Source organism: Rhipicephalus sanguineus, chromosome 2 (genome assembly GCF_013339695.2).
Source record: "Rhipicephalus sanguineus isolate Rsan-2018 chromosome 2, BIME_Rsan_1.4, whole genome shotgun sequence".
Lineage (NCBI taxonomy): Eukaryota > Metazoa > Arthropoda > Arachnida > Ixodida > Ixodidae > Rhipicephalus > Rhipicephalus sanguineus.
In genome coordinates, this window is record NC_051177.1 from 227282179 (window position 1) to 227303085 (window position 20907).

At 46.6% G+C, this 20907-nt stretch overlaps 1 protein-coding gene across 1 annotated transcript in view; it reads right to left on the reverse strand.

The window, feature by feature from the left end:
• Nucleotides 1–4945: 4945 nt before the first annotated feature.
• The window catches only part of LOC119384145 (adenylate cyclase type 3), a 778406-nt gene continuing 762444 nt past the window's right edge, over nt 4946–20907 (reverse strand). The window contains exon 19 of the mRNA XM_037652438.2: nt 4946–7415. The gene's annotated coding sequence lies outside the window, so the exon portion shown is untranslated. The remainder of the gene's footprint in view (nt 7416–20907) is intronic.

Sequence of the window (20907 nt, forward strand, 5' to 3'; positions counted from 1 at the left end):
AGACATAGATTACGCGTTTGTTAGTTGTTTCTAATCGTCCATAGCTGGCGCCACTTGACCTGGCGCCAGCTTGGGGACACTTTATTTGGTTGTACGCGACGCTTTTTTTTAATGCTGGACAGACTAAAACGCGCTATTGACTGCTGGAACGATGCCTGGCAACGACACGAACGACATCCGCACTTCTAGCGTGAAAAACGCGCAGCAGAAAACAAGCAGCTCGAAGCGTCCAGCGGCAGACGCACACGACGCGGAAAGCCGAAAGCAGACGACGCGGCGCGCCGTAGTCATGGCAACCGCTCCTCCGTCGCTGATTGGCCATGTCGCTCTGCGGCATACGGAGGACGGCGAGAAAATGGGTCTCGGACCTATTCTGCGAACGGCGAAGAACGGCAGACCTGCGCGAACGAAATCGCTTGTGCACGACCTGAGCCTGAGAACGTCAAACGGCAAACGGCGAGCTGCCGTGCCGCTAGCGTGAGCGGGCCCTTAGACAACTGAACCACACGCCATGTATGCGCCGGCGAAAGAACGGCGAGCTATTTATGTTTACCATTCACCGCTGGTGGTATGCAGATCTCGGAAGAGCTTGAGCGTGTTTTCTCTCACTTAATGCTCCTACCTTTTCATGTCGAAGCGAAGCGCGAGGAAAACAGGACGCAGAAAAGAATACACAGGACAGGCGCTATTCTGTGTGTTCTTTTCTGTGTCCTGTTTTCCTCGCGCTTCGCTTCGACATGAATCTATACCAACTTGTCCAGTACTCTACGTTCCTACCTTTCAACTTAAAAACTGCCCTTGAGACGCGCACGACCAAGTGGCCTCTTTCTGTACCCACTCGCGATGTGGAACGAAAAAAAAAAGAACCCAAGCACACCTAGAGTCACTAGAAAAATTTCAGAGTATCGCATCTGTTTTCCGCGCGCCGCCGCCGACGCGATTGGCTTACTCGCATCACGTGACCTCTCGCCGCCATATCCCTTCCAAGCGCTTTGGATGCAGGCGCGTTGAATGCAGAGCGCGGCCGGATATTTAGCAGTATACCACGGTCCCTAGAAGTACTTCGTCGCTTTTTTAAACGCGTCATGCAGATGCCAGAGAGTAGCTCACCAGCAACCGAACGTTGCTGGTGAGCTACTCCGGGAATTTCGTATGTTTTTGCATTCCGTGTGGGAAACATTAACGTCAAAGAGCGTCGTTGTACGTGGCTGCATAGTTGGCCGCGGAATTAATTCGCCCCCCTCGATGAACTCCTTTCTGCAGTGAACTACACAAACTTTGCTGGAAAAGCTCTCATGCAACAGGATACTTCCCCTTTTCGGTTCGCTTTGTTCAGCGATATTGAAAACTACATACTGCATACCTTTCTATTTCCTCGGCTGTTTATATCTCGATCTGTTGAACAGATAGTGCATGCATTTCGAGTTATAAGCGTGTCACGCACGAGAGCGAAATCGAAGATTGTCGCATGATCATTTGCCACTGCGCAAAACTGAAGCGTGGAACTTTGCTGATAATTTGGTATAAGGCAATGTTATTAAGCTTATTTTATTTTTTTTTTCCAAAAAGAATGTTGCTAATGCTGCATTGCGCCGAGCGTACTCTTACAATACTGTTTAGTAAGTGAGAAATGGTCGCAGCAAAAAAAAAAAAAAAGGCTTATCCTCTCACGCATTGAGGGAATCGATTTCATGCGAGCCCTAGATCTATATACAAAGTGTGTTGTATACAAAGATTTTCGGGATGTGCTATTTCTGATCAAAATAACATAGAGCACTGCACCGAGGTAGTTTTAAGCATTACGAAAACAAAAGTTGAAATTAAAAGCAGTGCAGAAACCGAACCCCAGCCGTTTACGCGCTGGCAACGCCAAAAAAAAAAAAAAACTTTGTCGGAACACGGCAAAATATTTGCAAATGCACTGCACCGTTGGGAATATTGAGGAGACAAAAAATAGGAAATGAAACAACTGAGTAGTGACGTCAATCATTTTTGATGGCCTATTTTCTACGTATCTGTAGGAATTGACAACGTATTCGCAAAATAAGATGCACCTTACCTACCGCACGCCGATTCACCCATGCGTTCGGCTGCTGGCGTTCCGAACCGAGAGAAATTCTTCACGTACAACTTCCACTTACCGTACACACACCACTGTTATTACAGATAACACCCAGCTGAACAGCAAGCATGGTGCGCAAGTAAGGTATGCGTCAGCGATCAGTCGAAGGACGCAATGCTGAATGTTCTCGATGTTCGATAATGTTCTCGAATGCGTTATGAAGTGAACCTGAACACCGACTGCAAAGCTAGCGCAAACAGTCAACATTCACCAAGTGTCGAAGTAAATGGCATCTCGCACGGTCATTACGCTAATGCAACCATGTCTACAGCTCCGGACCTTGCGAACAGACCCGGCCGTGAAACGAAAAGAGACCGATGAAACCACGAAGAGAGTTCGCGAGCTCACGACAACATTCGCCGCACGTTTCGTTAGCTACACCGCTTACCGCGCGGTCAATTCATGACTGTCGATGACTCGAAATCACTTCTGATATCCTTTTGAAGAAACACACACACACATATTGCAGTTACGCCGAGCGTAACACGGCATCGAGGCGAAAAGATCGGTCACTTCTCAAAACACGCTACCAACGCGCCGGACGGTCCGGAAGGGATATGGCCGCCGCCGCTCAATGTTGCCCACGTGCAGCCTACCTTTGCGGTACTCTGAAATTTTCCAGTGACTCTAAGCACACCTTGCGCCAGACGCTCCCGTGTGACAGGAGACGCAGATGGGTCACTCGAGGCATGGCCTCCGAGATGGCGGGCGCGCGGCGTGTTTCCCTCCGGCCGTCCCAATCGCACGGAGAGAGCGCGTTCCGCATCGCGGCGCTCTTGCCGAATATCGAAAAGGCTGCCGCGCTGTTGGCGCTGCATATGGCGAGAAGAAAAAAGATGGTTTTGCGCTTTTATATAACCGCGCGCTCATTTGGAAATGTCGGGTCAAGGTGTACGAGAGGCAAAGTCAATGCTAGGGCGTATATATTCTCAAACGGGCTTCCTTTTTTGCTGTAGATTTGCGCCGCCCATAATAGAGCACTTATAATCGCGATGCCTCTGGAACGGATCGGACTCGATCGTGTCTCGGAAGTAGGAAATCCACGCGCAACGACTGGTTTACAGGAGAAACTGAATGGCGTCGCAGAAGTCCGGACACTGCGTGGGGAGCGTTGCAATACATCAGACTCCTTGTCACCGAAGTATGGAATATCTCCATAGCTCTGCGTGCCGTGCCGACTACGCACAGCGACGCGTTCGCTGGGGCACGACCGGACTGGAAAGACGCGCGCGCGCGTTCCGTGGCTGAGAAGCCGATTGAGTAGCGTCGCAGAAGGCGTGGTGCTTCCTTCAACAAAACGCGTTCGATCTGGCGCTCCAGTGATTCGGGCACACTATGAACGCTGCCAAAATACTGAGATGGGCCGTAATGAAAAAAAAGTAATACTGCCACAGACGAATTGATACCTCCTTACAATGATCTATATCAGGAAATTTCAGCAGTTGCCCTGCTTTTCTTCGCAAATTGTACCAAAACAAATGTAGTAACAGAAAAAAAATACTTGTCTTCAGTGCAGCCAGAAGATTCTGGCGGTGATTCTTGCTCCTACGCGGAAAAAAAAAAAAAAAAAAAACATGCGCACGCTGAAATCACGTGCGCTCTGCTTTCTGCCGCGGCGTGTTTCTCTCCGGCCGTCTGGTGAACGCGCCTTCTCGCGGTAGCCGGGCGCGCGAGGCGAACACGTTGGTTGGTTTTGCTGGGGAGCGCGGCGATTGGGACGGCCGGAGAGAAACACGCCGCGCGCCCGCCATCTCTGAGGCCACGCTCGACGCGCCGCAGTTTGAAAGAAAAAGAAATACGCAAGGGTGCCGGATTTTCCATGGTCGACACGCAGTCTTGGCCAATTCCCCAGAATGGGTGTGCCATAGCTTTGAGGAAACAAACAAACATTATCGACACTTGCAGCGCATTGCTGAAGCGCAAAGACGTAACAACTGTGACATTTGTTCACGCTTGTCCTGTGTATACCTGTGCGTTCATTTCGGGCGTCCTTCTTCGTGTTTCAGCGGCGCGCTACTAGTATCGAGCTGCTTGTCGTTCTTCGTATGGCATTCCAATTTCTTGCTATCGCATTTATTGCTTCGCCCTTGAGATGAAACTGACTTTTCAGATGCGAAGCAGCTTTTGCTCGGGGCTGTGTCCGTAGTTCTATTGGTGACCATCCGCTTTCTACCACCTAGCACAGCCATCTGTAACATATTGAGCGCGCGCTCGCGCCAATCCGTGTTTCCGTGTGCTCTTAGTTTTTGCCAAGGAGAAGTCGTCTTCTTGTTCTTCGACAGCCTTGATGATGATACGTGCAGAGCACTTTAGGTGCCCGGGCTGCCGTATGCTGTCCTAGCTTCGCGTAGCGCAGACAAAACCATGTGTGCTGGCACGCGCTAGCGCGTTCGGGCCTATGTAAGGGGCTGGGTAAGACCGTGTGGCCTCTCACCCTTACACTCTCTCAGCAATCACTTGATGACGTCGGGGAATGAGATTCTGCAGACGCGCAATGAACCCGCATGGGGTGCTCTAACAAGAGTTCTGGACGAGTAACAGGAACAGCAACTACAGTGAATTCATGGTGTGCTCCACTTGCAAGGACGCGTTAACATCGGGCAAGGTGCCCGTGTTGAACAGAACCTTAAGTCGACCCATGCGCTGCTTCGCATCCCCACATGGTTCACTTTAGTGGGAGATGGTGCAAATTTTTTCATTTAATTTACGAACGCGAACGCCGGAATGACGAAGGGCACAAAGTAGACGCGCAGCTCTCGCGCTCACGTGCTACTTTTTTACAGGTATTCATTGTGTGGTGGCCTCAAAACATACACATATTCAAGGCTTTCGCCTTGAAAGGCGTTGGATATTAGACGGACTTATAATAACAGGTCGCTGTGCTACAGGGCTACTTCTCAGTCCACCATAAATTTACACGTACGCTGTTCATGTTTATTCCTTCATTACGCAAAACACAAGTATCCCAATGGCACTGCATGCAAGGACCAGATACGGTGCTCACATATACCGGGTCATCTATTGTGGTGCAGTGCAAGGGGTTGGTGCGTGTATTGTTTCACATTACATTGGTTGCATTTGTGCTTGCATGTACGTCGTGACTACGTCACGTGATGACTTGGCATCATGTCGTCACGAATGACGTAGGTCACATGGGTTTCTGTACTACTTTATTCGCCTGCTGTGTTTCTCTCATGGGGTCGCGCAACAAGGTACTTAAGGCTGTTGCCTCAAAAAATGTTTTTTCCTTGATTCACGCATTGCTGAATATTAATCTAATTTGATACCAAAAACCACACGTACGTGGCTATTTCATCGCAAGAACAAAAACCTTGTCTAGTAAGTCACAGAGTGTCAAAATGTGACTGCGCGTGCATGTGCTAATTTCGTAATTATAGTATGTTCAATTGCGAAAAAATATGGATGCTGTGTATCATGTAACAGTCTACTTTTTCAGATAACGTAACCTTCACAGTGCTCTGATTGATCAACTGGCCTAAGTGTCTGCAAAGTACAAGGATTTCGTGGCCTCTCACTCGAAGAGAAACGACCATTTTGACAACTGCGCCAGGCGAGAGCAGACTGGTTGATTCGAGTTAAGCTTAGTTAGTGCGGATTGACTTCAGATATAATTAATTAGCGCAAGAAGGACAGAGGAAGTCCTGTGTCCATTCTACGCTAAATATGTCTGACGTATACATACTGGTGAGAGCCTTGATTGCCAGGGCAGGCACATTGTGTCGTACTGTTACCAGAATACTGATCGCGCGCACTGCTGTTTCACGTTGGTTAGAGCAAGTGTGTAGATAGAGCGTGCTCCATGAACATTAAAGGCAACACGCGAACGTCTGATGCTCGTAATTGAAGCAACATCATCAAATGTTTTTCTATGGTAATATATGCGCTTGGTTGTATGTCAACACAATCAGAGAAGCAAAAAGGGAGCACATCAGCGAACACTTGGATGCAGTAATCACTGCAGTCCCAGACAAAAAGGTAATAGTTTTTCACGGTAAACGAATATGCTGGTTTTACTGAGGGAGCATATTAGACTGCAAATAAAAGAACCGTTTCTCATGAATGCAGCATCAGAGATGAACTACGAGGCAGGCCCACGTGGTACAAGCTGAGGTACTAAACCTGTACACAATTGGCTACTTGACATAAGGCGGCACTGCAAAGTGGCTGAAGGCAACACGACAGTAGCCCAAATGTTGTGGGCTTACGAGAATCTGCGCGCATTCAGACTGAATATTTCTATCACACACATAAATCTGAACGTGAACAACTTATTTTCTGTTACTAATGAATGAGGCTAGAAGTAACAGAAACGAGTAGATAACTTATAACGCTAATCTGATATTAATGTACAAGAAGAGCGCAATGACAACAATCAGCTTACACAGGTCTGCCGAAGGCAGATATCTATACATGCCAATTTTAAAATGAGAACAGGCACGTCACTCACGACGCACTATTGGAATACACACAGGTTAGTGTTTTTTATACAATGTGCATCCAAAATGTTTTTAAAACATGCTCATAAAAATACGGTGCCGTGGTAAAGTCGACAGCCTCGTTTTCTGAACAGCAACAAAAACAGAACGAAAGATCAATGAAATTCCTTCCACTTATGTTGGTTAATCACAGTAGTTTTGACTTAGGGCGAGTGTTTACATACACATCGAGCTGACAGTCTACCCGCGGCATGCTATAAGGATGGGCAGGGAAGGTGGATAGAATGCACTTTGACGTTACTGCCCGCGATCGCCATCTTGAGTAGTTAGGACGGGTGAACGAAGGTCATAGAATTCTATCTGCATCGCGAAATTACAGCGTGCACAAATGCAAGGACACAGTGTAGAGGACAAATTTTTCTCCGTACTCTGTGTCCTTGTCATTCGTGCGCGCTAAAATTTCGCGATGAATATGAACCAACTCGCCTATCATTTTTACTGCAGTCATCTTTGCATCCGACCGTTCTTCCTAAAGGCAGCCTAACACTCACGTCCACTACTTTGAGGAACTGTTGGAGCGACGTTAGTAACCCGGACCGGCGAATTGTGGTGTATTTGAAGAGCAGCCTCTGGGTAGATAAGATGCGTGGTGTATTGGTCTCTAGGTGGCGGCACCGGGCAGGCATGCCTCAACGGAGTGGCTGCTTCCGCCGTCTTGGAACGCCTGGGACATATTGAGGCCTAGCTGGGAAATTGCAGCAGGGCGGGACGCGTAGCTGAAGTCAGCCGTGGGGCTGGGGATGGTAGCACCATGGTGACGATGACGATCACGGCTCCTGCAGAGAGAGCAAAGTAACCACGGATATTACTAAGCGCGAGACCACAATTATAAACCAGAAAGTACTGACTGTTGATGTCATGTCGAGATGGTTGGTTTAAAATACTTGAGTATATAGGCGTCGCCTTGCGCCCAATATTATTCGATGATGCATATTAGACCCGCCCAAATTTCCTTCTTGTGTCACCTTCGTGTGTGTCATTTTCGTTGACATTCACCCAAATGTTTCGTTTTTTAATCAAAACGGTATTCAATGGACCTAGTTGGTTCATAGCTACCACTGGTTCGAGCCCCGAACTGAAGACAGATGGACAAAGAGAAGACAAAGACGTCGCTACTAAATCTACGTCCTGTTCAGATACGCCTACGACCGACACATCGTTGACGCAGCCTGATACCCTGGCCCAGCGAAGCGGGGCGTGTTTGCTTGTCCACGACCTTAAGCAGCGCACCACCAGAGGGCGACGGTTCACCGCTGCTACAAAAGACGCTGCAAGAAAGTCGTCGCCTACAGTTCGGCAGCAGTGCACTTTGGCATCGCTTACTAAATCTACGCCTGTTTCAGATACGCCTACGACCGACACATCGTTGACGCAGCCTGATACCCTGGCCCAGGCGAAGCGGGGCGTGTTTGCTTGTCCACGACTTAAGCAGCGCACCACCAGAGGGCGACGGTTCACCGCTGCTACAAAAGACGCTGCAAGAAAGTCGTCGCCTACAGTTCGGCAGCAGTGCACTTTGGCATCGCTTACTAAATCTACGCCTGTTTCAGGTGAGAATTTGCCTGCTGTTTCTTTTGCGATTTGTGCACTGCTGCCGGACGTGCTGTTCCTGTGTCATCATTAGCAAGTGAACGCATTTGTGTTGGCTAACCATGTCGAAGGATGCTGCTAAAGCAATCGAAGACTTACGACGAGAACTAAGAAAGGAACTTCGAGATATAAAAGATGCTTTGAACGAAGTGAAAGAACTTAGAGCAGATATTCAATCTGTAATAAAAGAAAACCAAGAGCTCAAAGCTGAAAACGACAGACTGCACCGTAGAATAGAGGAGGTTGAAGCTTATCAGCGCTCAAATAATCTGGAAATTAAGGGTGTCCCATCTGACGTTGATCCCCTTGATGCGGTTAAGAAAATCTGTGGTGTCATTCAAGAGGAAATAACTGCAGACGACGTCGATATCTGTCACAGAGTACCGACTGCTCGTCATGACCAAACTAACATAGTAGTCCGATTTGTGCGCAGGACAAAGAAGCTTGCCATTCTAAGCAAGTCAAAGAAAGTTAGAATTGACAGCAAGGACCTGGGCAGCCAGACGTCTTCTGCAGTATATGTCAATGAGCACTTGACGAAACACGGAAAACAGCTTCTTGGATCTGCTATTCAAAGAAAGAAGGAAATGCGTTGGAAATTTGTCTGGACATCGGGGGGCAAGATCTTTGCTCGTAGAAACGAAACCTCGCCTGTACTAAAGATTAGAAACGCAGATGACCTCGCCAAGATGACCGTGGAAGGGGGCGGAACTGCCACAGAGTGAACACTTTTCTTTTTTTGAACATGCATAAACTGATAGACGTTCGTTTAAGATGAGCACTGATATAGCAATGCCTAGTGATGGCTATCATGATAGCAGTTCTGTGAATATTCTGCTTGGGGCAGCGCGTAGGAGCATAAAGGTTTTTCATTTAAACACACGCAGCATACGCCACAAGACAGATAAGATCCTCAATATATTCAGCTCCCTTACATTTAGCTTTGACTTGCTGCTGTTCTCTGAAACCTGGCTAACTGTAGGCAAAGATCCACCATATTTTGAAAACTACACTTACAATGGCCTAGTGCGTCCCGTTGGCAGAGGTGGTGGAGTAGCTATTTACGTTAAACAATCCTTAAAGCATGAAGTTGTCCCCCAATTCTCCGTGATCAATGAAGTTGTAGAGTGCCTCATGGTTCGCTTAGAAAAAGCATTCGCCGTGATCGTTTACCGACCACCCTCGGGGTGTAAAGCAAAATTCATTAAATTCATTGAAGACGTTTTTGAGTACTTGTGTCCTACTGGCTTTCCATTTGTGATAATGGGTGATGTAAACATCGATATGCTGTCTCAGGATGCAATTTCACGGCAGTTAATAGCGCTGGCAAATTCATTTGCCTGTAATAACGTAATTTCTAAGGCAACCCGACTAACTGCACAGTCTGCGACACTACTTGATATATGTTTTACGAACACACCCCCACCGTCTTGCGTTGCTGGATCGCTGGCAGTAGATATAAGCGATCATCTGCCGATCTTTTGCACCATTCCTTCTTCAAATTGTGCTTGCAAAAGCAATGAAAAAGTACGGTGTCGCCAGATCAACGCTAAGACGCTTGGAATCTTCCGGCATCGTGTGATCGCAACAGACTGGAACCACGTGTTACAAGAAATGGATGCTAACTCGGCATACAAGCTATTCATTGATAAATTTATAAATTGTTATGATGAAGCTTTCCCGGTGTCGGTGAAGAACGCAAAACGCCAGAAAATTAGAAAACCTTGGATAAATAATGCGCTATTTAAAAAAATAACAAAGAAGAACAGCATGTACCATGCATTTATAAAGACACGAGATATCAAATTACTAAGCGAGTTCAAAAAATACAGAAACCATCTAAATGGTGAAATAAGGCGCGCTAAATTCAGGTATTATGAGAATTTATTTAGTAGAATAAGTGATAATCCGAGCAAAATTTGGAACGAGGTTAGAAATCTTTCTGGTCAAATAAAACAAAGCCACATTCCTAGGGTTATGGATAACTCTAGTGGTCTTGGTTACCGAGAGGTGGCAACGGCAATGAATGACTACTTCATAAAAAGTTGTAATTTCGATGAAGTGAGGTATGACGAGGATCCACAATTGCCTGTAAATGACCGTCGCTTATCTAACTCCATAGTTCTGCACTCTATCTCATGCCATGAAATCGAAGAATTAATAACAAAGATTAAAAATAATTGCGCAGCAGGTTATGATGATATTAAACCTATACCAATAAAATACGTCGCTGATGTTATATCACCTGCGTTGTCACATATTATTAATTTAACTCTTGTTACCGGCGTCTTTCCCGATGAATTAAAAATAGCTCGCGTGTGCCCGGTTTTCAAGGGTGGTAATGACCAAGAGATTGGAAACTACCGACCAATATCGGTACTACCGATTCTGTCAAAAGTTTTTGAAAGTGCTATTAATATTAGATTACAAAAATTTTTTGCGAAGTACAATGTAATAAGTGATGCCCAATTTGGCTTTCAAAAATGTAAATCCACCGAGCTTGCATTACTTAATATAAAAAACGAGATCCTAACCAATTTGAGAAAAAGCTATATACGCTTGGACTTTTTGTTGATTTCCGCAAAGCGTTCGACACCGTGCACCATAGTGTCCTTTTAGAAAAACTTAATAACTACGGTGTCCGTGGAGTTGCCAATAGGTTAATTCAAAATTATTTAACAGACCGCTATCAGTATGTCGCTATTAATCAAGAGACATCTCCCCGTGCGAGGGTCAACAAAGGTGTCCCACAAGGATCGATACTTGGTCCTTTATTGTTTATAGTTTATGTAAATGACTTGTGTGACATTCCGGATTCTCCTAAATTAATCATGTATGCTGACGACACTAATATTTTTTTTGCTGGTTCCTCGATCTCTGAACTTGAAATGACTGTAAACGCATATCTAAATAAGTTGTCTTGCTGGCTTAAAGTAAACAAGTTGCGGCTAAACACGAGTAAAACTAAATATATGTTGTTTGCGCCCATCAATAACCACGGAATATAAAGCCAAAAGTCTCCTTTGAGGGTCAGGACCTTAGAACAAGTCAAGGTACAGAAATTCTTAGGTGTGTGGTTCCAGGAAGACCTTTCCTGGAATGAACATATAAATAAATTGGCAGCAGATCTAAGTAGAAGTGTTGGATGTATGTACAAACTATGTCCATTATTACCACTTTGGCTAAAGAAAGCATTATATTATACACTGTTATATTCCAGGCTAAGTTATTGTGTCTTATGTTGGGGAACAACGACAGCACAAAACTATAAGACATTACTTACACTTCAAAAGAAGGTACTACGAATGTTCGAGGGATATTACGGTCAACCGCGAGGACTTAGCGCACGTCCATTATTCTCTAAATATCTCATATTACAAGCAAACCAAATATATTATTATAAGTTATTATTGTATATCCAAAATAATAAGCTATACCCCATGTACGATTCTTCTCGATGTGCTGAGTACTGTCTCCGTACACATAGTATAAGAACTCCGCAAATTAGAACAACATATGGTCAACAACATATTGATTATCAAATACCGAGTCTCCTCAACAAACTGAATGACGTAGTTGACCTGAATAAGAAAACTTCCAAAAATAAGTTTAAGGAAATTCTCCTTTATAATGGCATTGAATACGCATAATACAGACATTTGGATTATTCATTACTTTATGTGTCCCAACTGCTTAGAGTACAGTTACACTCTTTGTCTCCTTTGTATTTTTTTTTGTTTGTTTGTTCAAGCTGCTTAGCAATGTGTGCCTGCAGACGCTTTCTTTACGTCACCTATTGCATATATTGCGATAACGATGTGTTTTTAGGTACTTCAGTACTATTTACTGTCCTGTTCCTTTTTTTATGTTTGTGATGGTTATATGTTTGATCAGAATTTGCAAACTGTATTTGTATAAAATGATGTTCTCTAATTGTGTCTAAGTTGTGTATGACATGTTATAATAGTTTTTATTTTATGTTATTTTTTTTTTTGCCAGACTGTATTTCGGAGCAAAAGCCTCCGTCAGGCTATGTAGCCTTTTGCTTTTGCTTCGTTTTTTCTGTTGTACGTGCAGAAAATAAATCAAATCTCAAATCTCAAATCTCAAAACGATGGACAAAGAGAAGACAAAGACGTCGCTAAAAGCAACGTCCTTGCCTGCCCTCTCTTTGTCCTTGCTTTTCAGTTCCGCTGCTCAAACCAATGCGAATTTCAACTTCGATCGTTTTATAACTAGAGGCCGGATTTTTAGGCACTAAAAAAGCTCGTTTTAGGCGCCAAAAATAGGCAGGCAAAACAATGTTTTAGGCTTCCAAAATCGTAAATATAGGCACAATAAATTTTCACATAAATGCAGATAATTTCAAACGAATACGTGCGCGACCTCTGTCTACGACAGGAAAACAAAAATGTTATTGCTCAAGATGAGACGAAGGCGCCAACATTCGAACATAGTCTGCTTTGTCCCGCACGGTTGGCCCTCCCCTGTTCTGCAGAGTGAGTGAAGTGTCCACTGTAGAATAAACACGCTCCTGAGTTTTTCCGGCATGACTGAAATGTGCAGAGCAGGAGCAGACAGCCAGATTGCTAAAAGACCAGGAGGGAGGGATTCCTCCTATTGGCCGGGTCGAATTGCGTGAGCCAATTTCTCCCCTGGCAGCGAACCACTAGCGTAATCAGGCGAAGAGGGGGGGTGGGGGGTGCGGGGATTCAACCTCCCCCTTCCCTAAATTTTTCAGTTCTGAGGGTGTGTATATACACGCACACATACAACGCTTGCACGAACATATAAAAAGTATGGTTGTCCCCCCCCCCCTCCGCTGAAAACGATTTCTGGCTACGCTACTCCAGTGAACGCCTTAAAAAGTACATTACAAACAAAACAAAAGCTGGGTACACATCATATGTTTCTTTATTTATTCGCTCTTCACTCTCCTTTCGCATTCGCCAACCGCTCGAGCCATGTCAGCGCGGCGGCGAATGCTCGCCGGCGTGTCCCGCTTCACTGCTGTAGCGGTTTTTGGTTGGTTGAACTAGAAGACTAGGTTGAACCTCATAGTTCCCAACAGCCAATCTTACGCGGTAACATGAATAACGGTCTCAGACAGCACCCGGGAGCGAAACTTGAGCCTAAAAAGCGTTCATATAAGCGGCAATTTTGAAAATAGACATTTATAGGCATTTGTAAGCATTCAAGCACGAACGCCAAAAATAGGCATTTATAGGCACTATAAGAACACTATAAAGCCCTTCTTAATCTCTAATTCAGGCTCATATATCAAAATGGCGCGATAGGAGTGCAAGTAACAAAATAGGCATTTGCCTAAAATCCGGTCTCTATTTATAACACAAAAAGCGCTCAGCGCGACTTCGTCCTTATTGAAGTGATGGCAATGATAACGATCTAACAGTGTTACGCCGCGATACAGAGTGATTTCTAGCGCAGCGATGGTTATATATCCTCAGGAATATTTTTCTGGATTCTTTCAATGGTGTTGCTTCTGGAATTGGAAATATCATTCCAGATTACACACACACATATTCAAATAGGGAAGACATACTACGGTGTACAATTTGCGCAAGCGTATAGGACCGTAAAACTCTCTAGATATTCTGCAAACACAGCCGAGAGGACGAAGACACGCTCAGAGTGAGCAGAAAAGTGTAAGGTTGTGTGAATGATAACACCGAGATAATTGATCTCACAAACCTACATAATGATTTAAATGTGAACATATTCGACAGAGATCTGTCTGGCTGGGTGAAAAATTTTTTTACGAAAAATAATAAACTCTCCAGCCACTTTGCTAAAGTTAAACTTTAGAAGCTATAAAACTGACCCGACGTTTCGGGACCGATTCGGTTCCTTCCTCAGGGGTGACTGTTCGGCCGGCTCCGAAGCTAGTGAGTTTCTTTGGTGGTGTCCCCCTCTCCATTGTCCTTGTTCCCACCGTTCTTGTTGCCGCGGTGTTTCTTCCACTGGTTCCATAGACCGTGCACGTACACACTCGGCAAGGTTCCAGTTGAGCGGTTGACATTTCCCGGTGTTGTTTGGATATGCCAGGATTCCAAGAACTGCCTTTTTGTGTGGTTGCCTTCCATGTCGATGACCCGGGCGTCGTCAAAATTGATGCGGTGGTCCATCTTTTCGCTGTGTTCAGCGAGGGCGTTTCGCGCAGCGTTGAAGCTACGCACGTCGTTTCGATGTTGCCGTATCCTTTCGGGGAAGTTTTTTGTTTCACCGATGTAAGTGGCGTCACAGTCCGTGCATGGAATCTCGTAGACCAACCCGGGGCATCTTTCTTTTGGCAATCGGTCTTTTGGCCGTGGCAGGAGACGCCCGATTGTTGACACGGGCTTGTGCGCTACCTGGATGCCTTCTCTTCCCAGCACCCTGGACAGTTGCTCGCTGATTCCCGGAACGTATGGGACCGAGATGCGGTAGGAACGTTTGGGGGAAGCCTCATTGTTAGTGTCACCCATTGCAGAAGAATGCGGATGGGGGACGCTTTCCCGGCGTCGCTGGCGCACTCGGCGAATAAAGCTCTTCGGGTATCCATTGTCCAGGAGGTCGGTGGTGATCGCTTTTTCTTCTTTTCTCCGTATTTCTTTGGAGCTGCAGACGGCCTCTGCGCGATTCAGGAGTGTGTTCACCACTGATGTTTTGTGGGCGGTCGGGTGGTTAGAGCTGAACTGCAGGTATCGTCCGGTGTGTGTAGGTTTTCGGTACATCGAGAAGCTCAAACGTCCTTTCAGCCCCGTTTTTTGCCGTTTCACTAGCACATCCAGAAAAGGAAGCACGTTGTTCTTTTCATGTTCCACGGTGAATTGAATCGCCGGTTCCATCGAATTTAGGTGTGCCAGGAAACCGTCGATGTTAGACTCCTTGATCACGCAAAAGACGTCATCCACATACCTCAAAAATATTTCTGGTGGTTCGGCGAACGTGTGCAAAGCTCGTGTTTCGATGTGTTCCATCGTCAAGTTTGCCGCTGTGGCTGAAATGGCGGCTCCCATGGCGGTTCCCCTCGTTTGTTGGTAGAATTCACCTCTGACAGAAAAATATGTTGCGTTGAGGCAGAACTCCATCAGACGGCACAGTTCGTCCTTTCGCTGAGGTTCTCATCCCTCTCCAGGGCGGCTCGGGCAGCTGAGACCGCGAGGGGTACGGGCACGCTCGTGAACAGTGAAACTACATCGAAAGACACGAGGCTTTCGTCACTGCCGATTGTCACCTCCGACATGCGCTGAACAAAATGGGTGGCGTTCTTTACATGTGTGGCTGTCTTCCCCACTAGTGGTGACAGGGTCCTGTGTAGATGTTCGGACGTCATGCGAAGTGGGGATGTTCTAAAGTCAACTATCGGAGGTAGCGGTATCCCCGGTTTGTGGATCTTTGGAAGGCCGTAGAATCCCGGCGCGGAACCGTTTCTACATATGAGGCGTAAGTACAGCGTTCTTGAGTCTGGGTGGCCTTTGAAAATGTCAGCCAATAGCTTGTTTAGCTCTCGTTGAAACCTGGGTGTGGGGTCTTTCTTGAGTTTCACGTATTCAGGGTTGTTCAGCAGGTTTTTTTATCTTGTCCTCATAGGATTTCCGATCAAGTATAACGGTCGAATTACCTTTGTCTGCTGGTAGGATGGTTATGGTTGAGTCTTTTCGGAGTTCTTGAAGTGCTTCTTTTTCAGGTTTTGTAAGGTTCCCTCGCGGTCGAGCTGGTAGCTTTGAGAGGATTCCAATGGCTTTGAGTCTTACGTTGTCTCTTGAATCGCTGTCTATGTGTTGTATGCCATCTTCAACGGCTGCGATGATCTGTGGCAGAGGTGGCGGAGTAGTTGTATTGAAATTGTGTCCTTTAGACAGAACGCTTGCCTCATGCTCCGATAGTTGTCTTGATGACAGATTGACGACGCTTTTGGTGGTCTTGCTGTCGTTCCGGGGTTCCTTGCTGTTCTTCAGTGCTGCGAGTTTACTCTTTAGGGCTGTTTGGTTGATTTGGTCTGTGGTTGCGGCGACGTTTCTTGCGAATGTGTCCAGGGACCCGAATACGTCGGGCATCTGGTATTCCAGTTGTCTGCGGAGGAAGTATAAGTCCAGTTCCTTCTTCCTGATGATGTTGTGGCATTCGTGTACTCGGGCTTTCAGGAGGCGGCGTTCGGCTTGTGCATGCTGTCCGAACATCTACACAGGACCCTGTCACCACTAGTGGGGAAGACAGCCACACATGTAAAGAACGCCACCCATTTTGTTCAGCGCATGTCGGAGGTGACAATCGGCAGCGACGAAAGCCTCGTGTCTTTCGATGTAGTTTCACTGTTCACGAGCGTGCCCGTACCCCTCGCGGTCTCAGCTGCCCGAGCCGCCCTGGAGAGGGATGAGAACCTCAGCGAAAGGACGAACCTCAGCACGGACGAACTGTGCCGTCTGATGGAGTTCTGCCTCAACGCAACATATTTTTCTGTCGGAGGTGAATTCTACCAACAAACGAGGGGAACCGCCATGGGAGCCGCCATTTCAGCCACAGCGGCAAACTTGACGATGGAACACATCGAAACACGAGCTTTGGACACGTTCGCCGAACCACCAGAAATATTTTTGAGGTATGTGGATGACGTCTTTTGCGTGATCAAGGAGTCTAACATCGACGGTTTCCTGGCACACCTAAATTCGATGGAACCGGCGATTCAATTCACCGTGGAACATGAAAAGAACAACGTGCTTCCTTTTCTGGATGTGCTAGTGAAACGGCAAAAAACGGGGCTGAAAGGACGTTTGAGCTTCTCGATGTACCGAAAACCTACACACACCGGACGATACCTGCAGTTCAGCTCTAACCACCCGACCGCCCACAAAACATCAGTGGTGAACACACTCCTGAATCGCGCAGAGGCCGTCTGCAGCTCCAAAGAAATACGGAGAAAAGAAGAAAAAGCGATCACCACCGACCTCCTGGACAATGGATACCCGAAGAGCTTTATTCGCCGAGTGCGCCAGCGACGCCGGGAAAGCGTCCCACATCCGCATTCTTCTGCAATGGGTGACACTAACAATGAGGCTTCCCCCAAACGTTCCTACCGCATCTCGGTCCCATACGTTCCGGGAATCAGCGAGCAACTGTCCAGGGTGCTGGGAAGAGAAGGCATCCAGGTAGCGCACAAGCCCGTGTCAACAATCGGGCGTCTCCTGCCACGGCCAAAAGACCGATTGCCAAAAGAAAGATGCCCCGGGTTGGTCTACGAGATTCCATGCACGGACTGTGACGCCACTTACATCGGTGAAACAAAAAACTTCCCCGAAAGGATACGGCAACATCGAAACGACGTGCGTAGCTTCAACGCTGCGCGAAACGCCCTCGCTGAACACAGCGAAAAGATGGACCACTGCATCAATTTTGACGACGCCCGGGTCATCGACACGGAAGGCAACCACACAAAAAGGCAGTTCTTGGAATCCTGGCATATCCAAAAAACACCGGGAAATGTCAACCGCTCAACTGGAACCTTGCCGAGTGTGTACGTGCACGGTCTATGGAACCAGTGGAAGAAACACCGCGGCAACAAGAACGGTGGGAAGAAGGACAATGGAGAGGGGGACACCACCAAAGAAACTCACTAGCTTCGGAGCCGGCCGAACAGTCACCCCTGAGGAAGGAACCGAATCGGTCCCGAAACGTCGAGTCAGTTTTATAGCTTCTAAAGTTTAACTTTAGTAAAGTGGCTGGAGAGTTTATTATTTTTCGTAAAAAAACCTACATAATGACACGTCATTAACAGAGAATGGAAATGACACGCTAGAAGTTGTGCGAGTGAAACATTACTTTCTTATTAATAGTACTCAGTCAGACTTAGCAATACGTTTTGTTGGGCTAGTTGGTTGATGACTTCTGAAGGAAAAAATTGTAGCCCTCTTGGAATTGACCTTCTTGGAATGTCCTTCCAAGAAGGTCACTTCATTACTCATGAGTGTTATTGAAGGCGTGATACTATATTTTAAAGACCGGTGACAACTGCATTAGCACGCCTTCAATAACACTCATGAGTAATGAAGTGACCTTCTTGGAAGGACATGTTTAACTTTCACCTCATTTGGGTTATCTTACTTTCATTTTTGCTGTTTTATTGACGCCCCTTTGCACGTTTAAGTCTTGTTGCCGTTATTTCTTGTTGATTTTTTGACGCACCCCATTGGTCCTTTAAGTTTTGTTGTCGTTTTCATTGGAATTCTGCTTGCAGAAGCACACGCGCTTCCGTTAGAGAGAGAAAAAAAATGTTTTTCTTGTTTGTTTTTGTTCATTGGTTTTTCTGATTGGTTACGCCCGCAATTCGTCGTTTGTGATGTATACTGAAGCATCGCTTTTACGTATCACGCATTGCTTTCTAGTTTCTGTTCATGTAGAACCGTTGTTATCGCCATGTAAGAACCAATCTTATGAACAATCTCCAAGTTTTCGTGCCTATTCTTTGGTCCTTTTTCCTTTATCTAGCAGTTTCAAAATTGCAATCTGTAGAACACGCGTGCAACCGCCAAAGTCATGGAGCTTCCTTGTTATGCAATGTTTGCCAAAAATGATTTCCTGCTGACAATGCTTACAGATATGTTCCCCCCTTAGCTTTGTGCCTGATTATCGCGAGTGTCATGCCCTTGCTGTTCTTGTGTTCCTTATACATGTACGTACGTTTCTTCAATAAACACAGTTGGAAGTTAGCGCCAGTCCCGTCCTCTCTGTCTCTCCGTGTGTTGCTTTGCGCTACAATTTTTTCCTTCAGTACTCAGTCAGAGGTTATGCTCTCGCACCATTCAGAAAGAGAAAACAAGTGTGACTGCAGCATGCTACAATCGTTAACAAAATGAATTTCCATAAATATCTTGATGTCACCAGCATCAAACAGGAACGAAGAATTCCGAGTGGCGAAAGAAACGTCATTCAGAAAAAAACAACGGGCGTAGCTTGCATTAGTGGCGTAAGGCACAGCTGAGGTGATCGGTTCCTAGTTGGTCCTGGCCATAAGAAGTGATGACAAGTGATGCTAAGTTATACAAAGTAATGCCAAGTGATGCCAAGTTTCGATCGAGTTCAGCACAGTCGCCTCTTGCCGTTTCAGCCGTTCTACGTCGAGGACTTGTTTAAACGAGTCGAGCCCAGCAGCCTCGTTGGCAGCGCGCCGCAATTCACGGTAAGGGCCCGCTCACGCTAGCGGCACGGCAGCTCGCCGTCTGCCGTTTTCCGTTCTCAGGCTGCCGTGCGCAAGCGATTTCGTTCGCGCACGTCAGCCGTTCTTTGCCGTTGGAAGAATAGGTCCGAGACCACTGACCTCCATTAAAAAGGCTGGACGGCGCATCCCCGCTCTGCGAAGCGGGCGCTTGTGAAGCCACCGGAAGGTCCCCTGTTTGTCCCGGAAGCTGGCGTCTTCTTTCCGTCTCAGTCGCGCAATTAAAATATTCTCGGGTGGCAGCTGTTATGATCGTTTTTATTTTTTATTTTTTCAAACTCTGCGATTACGCCTCACTTTAAACGCCGACGAACGCTACACGAAAGATGACAGACGCCGTGCCGACACCGTCCGAATATGGCGGAGTGCTGCAACGTACAAAATGCGTAAAACGTAATGCAACTTTGAGGTACTTACTCGTGAAATGTCTCCCCTGACGACTTTTCCAGTCGATTCGTACAGTTTACTGCGCTACAGGCAGGTATTTCTTTAAAAAAAGAAGAGAAAAGCTCTCTTCCGGGACAAAAACGGCGGCTTCCGTTGGCTTCACGCTCGCGTGCTCGATGTAGAGTGCCTCGATGTCCTCCTCGCCCACCCCTCCGTAGAGAGTGGAGACATCCTTTGACTGAGCTCCTGTCGCCAAAACCAGTTTTCGTAGCGCTGTCCGCCATTTTCACGCCGAGGGTGCGTGTCGAGACCTGGCTACAACGTGGCGGTGGTCGGCAGGGATTTGATGCGGCGTTCTTTGAGCGCTTTCACGCGAAATGCCTGGCTCCTTTGTGCAGGCGTAGCCAGAGGAGGGGGGGGGGCACACCAGGTTCGTGCCCCCCCCCCCCAGAATTTTTTTTCCATGGGATACAGAGCACAATATGACACTCTACCTCGCTTATCTGGACAGACCCAATGTCGAATCAAAAAGGTGCCCCCCCCCCCCCCGAAAAAAATTTCTGCCTACGTCACTGGCTGTGTGCCACTGTGCTCAAACCAATCGAGCAATGGTGGCGACTGTTCAACTTTCCGAGCGACCCAAAAAGGAGAACTGTCTGGGTGGCTAACAAACCCCTCGTCCTTGTGAATTGTAAGTATTACGCAATTCCCTCAAAATATTTGTTTATTCTGCAGTATTTTTGTAGAACGAGGGTGATGACTGAAAGATCTTCCCTTTTATACATCGCGTTCGGGAGAATGTTTCTTGGTGAGAAACAGCGTACGAAGTAATTTACAAGTTCTCTTAGCTGTGAGTGTAAAGCATTCAGAAAACAAATCCCATTGTAAAGTTCTGCGCGTGTCTGTACCAGTTTTAGAAATAGCGTTTGGAATCCTAATTCGTACTCAGCGCACGCAAACTTGCACGTGACGTGGAAGACTACCGAAGCTGTTTCTTTTCGTTCGCCAAGAGGCTGGGACGGCATGCTGCGCGCTGTCTTCTCTAGTTATAATGTGTTACCAGTTGGACCGAGAGTGTA